Raw genomic sequence first — 3658 nt, forward strand, 5'->3', positions numbered from 1 at the left:
AGCCTCTTTACCAAGGATAATGGTAGTAAGTTGATGCTTGCCCCCACAGAGTGCTCTATCGAACATTGTTTCTCCTATGGCACAGGGGACGTGAAAGCTCCCTGGGTCTTTTCTTTTTGCAGGCAACTCAGGTTGAATGAGGGCACTACATTCCTTGTTCAACACTATAGTCTGGCCTCCTTTGAGTGAGCTTTTCCTGCGAAGAAGTTCCTTCATATACTTGATGAATGCAGGCATTTATTGGATGGCCTTGATGAATGGTATGTTCACATGCAGAGATGCAAACAAATCTAGGAACCTTGAGTACATTCTCTTCCCCACAGCACCATTGAGCAGTTGGGGAAATGGTGCATAGAGCTTAAGCAACTCTTGTTGTGAGATTTCTGGTTCTGGATGATCTCTATCTTCCTCCTCTGTTGAGTTGTCTTCAGGCTGTTTGTAGATTTTGCCTTGCTTCTCTTCAGCCTCTTGATCACTTGTAGTGACCATTTTGTAATCTTCCCATCTTACTTTCTTTGCTTCTCCTCTTGTGTTTTTCTCTGTGTCACTTGGGAAGCTATCAGTAGGCTTGGGAATCTTCTGAGCTAAGTATCCCACTTGGAATTCCAGCTTCTTGATGGTCTCTCCCTGGTTCTTCGTATTGGCTCGCACCTCCTCTTTGAACACCTTGTTTTCTTGAATCTCTTGGCATATTCCTTCAAGTAAGGTTTCAAACTTAGAGAGTCTGTCATCAATTGATGGTAGATTGGGATTAGAGGTGGAAGGATGAGAGGTGTTGTTGTGGTTTTGATAATGGTGTGGAGAAGTGTTATTGTGGGGGTGTTGATATGTCCTCTGTGTGAATTGTTGATGAGCTGCATTGTTGTTGGAGTTGTAACGTCTCTAGTCTTGGCTTTGATCTTGCTGATTCCCCCACCCAAAGTTTGGGTGGTTCCTCCATCCAGGGTTGTATGTCTTGGAGTATGGATCATGGTTCTGTCTAGGTGAATTCCCAATGTAGTTGGCTTGCTCAAGATTACCCTCTGCCTCTTCATCAACTCCTTCTTGGGTTGTTGAGGAGGTGGTGATTGCTGCCACTTGGTTCCTCTCCATCTTCTTGGTGAGGTCAGCTAGCTGCTTGGTAATGAGCTTGTTCTGAGCCAGCAGAGCATCTACATTATTTAGCTCTATTACTCCTCTAGTGTTCCCTCTTTCGGAAGCATAGAAGTAGTCATTCTCAGCTACAGTCTCTATTACATCTATGGCTTCTTCAATGGTCTTCTTCTTATTCAATGATCCTCCAGAGGAATGGTCTACTGCCTTCTTTGATTCATATGACAAGCCTTCATAGAAGATGTGCAACTGCACCCATTCATTGAACATATTTGGTGGACACCTCCTTGTTAGGCCTTTGAACCTTTCCCAAGCTTCATAAAGTGTCTCCCCATCTTGCTGTTTGAACGTCTATACTTCAGTTCTCAGCCTATTGATCCTTTGAGGGGGTAAAACCTTGCCAAAAACTTATTCACTACCTCCGCCCAATTTGTCAGGCTTTCTTTTGGGAAGGATTCTAGCCATTTGGATGCCTTGTCCCTGAGTGAAAAAGGGAACAAGAGCAGCCTATAGACATCTGGGTGGACTCCATTGGACTTCACTGTGTCACAGATCCTCAAGAAGGTGGTCAAGTGTTGATTCGGGTCTTCTTGAGCACCTCCTCCAAATGAGTAATTATTTTGCACAAGAGTGATGAGCTGAGGTTTTAGCTCGAAATTGTTGGCATGTATGGTGGGCTTCTGAATGCTACTTCCACAGTTGCCTGGTTTTGGATTAATGTAAGAGCTTAACACTCTTCTATCCTCCCCAGTTTGATTTGCTCTACCTCCTCCCCCATGGTTATTAGCCTCTTCTTCATGTTGGTTTTCCATGTTGCCTTCCATGTTTAGTTCAAAGTGTTCCTCCTCCTCTTCAGCACCGATTGCACGCTTTCCTCTTGCTTCCCTCCTTAATCTAAGGAGGGTCCTCTCTGGTTCAGAATCGAAGGAAGTTGAAGCCCCGCTTCTTCTCCTTGTCATACAACCAACAAGTACAAGCAAGTAATAATATGTGCAGATAGTATTGCTGTCAGAATTACTGTTAGTTGTGAGTGATGCAATATATCAAATAGTTAGTGGGTTAGCAAACTGAATGGTAAATAACAAAGAACACGAAAGAGTAGAAGGGGAAGGGGCGAGGTTAACTAAGACAGAAAATTAAATCAACAAAACAAAAATGCTCAATCTAGTGATCTCCTAATTTAATCATCGTTGATGCACAATCAATCCCCGGCAACGGCACCATAAACTTGATGAAGGTGGAAACTGTCTCTCAACAAATTTCCTTCGGCAAGTGTACCGAATTTGTCGTCAAGTAAAAACCCACAATAGAGTGAGGTCGAATCCCACAGGGATTGATTGATCAAGCAACTTTAATTAGAAGAATGTTCTAGTTGAGCGAATTCAGAATTTGGGTTGAGAGTTGCAGAAAATAAAATTGGCAGGAATGTAAATAACAGAAAAAGTAAATGCTAGAATTAAAGAGCTGAAAGTAAATGACTAAAAGTAAATTGCAGAATTGTAAATGGCAATGGGGTGTTTGCTCATGAAAGTAAACGCAGAAATTAAAGAGAATGGGTGAGATCAGAATTGGGGAGTTCATTAGGTGCAGGAGATGTTGCAATTCTCCGGATCAAGTTCATTTTCATCTCTTCCTCAATCAATGCACTCATTGATCTCCTTGGCAATCTTAATTGATTGAATTACAATTTCTTGCAATTCAATCTCTCAAATGTTGATCAATAGCCAATTCCTTGGTCAATTGCTCATGAGAAGAGATGAAGTGTGGTCACTGATTATACCACATGCATTTCTCAAATCAAGTATTGAGAGGATTATAGTCACATATCCATCCAAACCCAATTTGGTCCAGCATGAGAAAGCATTTCTAGCTTGATCTCTTCCTTCCTCTTTCAAGGCTCAGAAGAGATCCAAGTTTGGATAGATTCTTTTCCAAGATAACTACCCAATGGGATGAAGAACGAAAGCTTTCAAGTAAAATCAAGAGAAAAGATAGAAGAAGAATAATGAAAATTAGTATTGATCCATCAACTTACAACAGAGCTCCCTAACCCAATGAAAGGGGTTTAGTTGTTCATAGGTCTAGAAAATGAAAACAAAGATGGAGAATACATCATGGAACTAGAAGAGCAGAGTAAAATACAGAGAGTAGTGCTCTTTTCCAACTTTCCGACTCCCAAATAATTCAAAGCTACTCCTATATATACTACTCTTCTCAGCTTCTAGTTGGCTCTTCAAGTCTTGGGCCTTTGGATCTTGAGTTTGAAGCCGTTCTCTTCTTCATTTGGGCTTGGTTTTACTTGCAGAGAGAAAGTGTGAAGTGGGAAGAGACTTTAGCTCAGGACATTAGGGGTGTTACTCATTTTAATGAAAGTATGAGTTCGAGAACGTTAGTGACACTCAACATTGTCACTAAAGTTCCAATGTACCCCTTTGCCTCACGTTAGAGTCCACGTTAACTAGGTTAACGTGGCTTCTAACGTGGCCTTGCCAACCTTCGAGAACGTTAGTGACACTTAACATTGTCACTAACGTTCCAATGTGCCCCTATGTCTCACGTTAGAGTC

This window comes from Arachis duranensis, chromosome 9, assembly GCF_000817695.3.
Source record: "Arachis duranensis cultivar V14167 chromosome 9, aradu.V14167.gnm2.J7QH, whole genome shotgun sequence".
Taxonomy (NCBI): Eukaryota; Viridiplantae; Streptophyta; class Magnoliopsida; order Fabales; family Fabaceae; genus Arachis; species Arachis duranensis.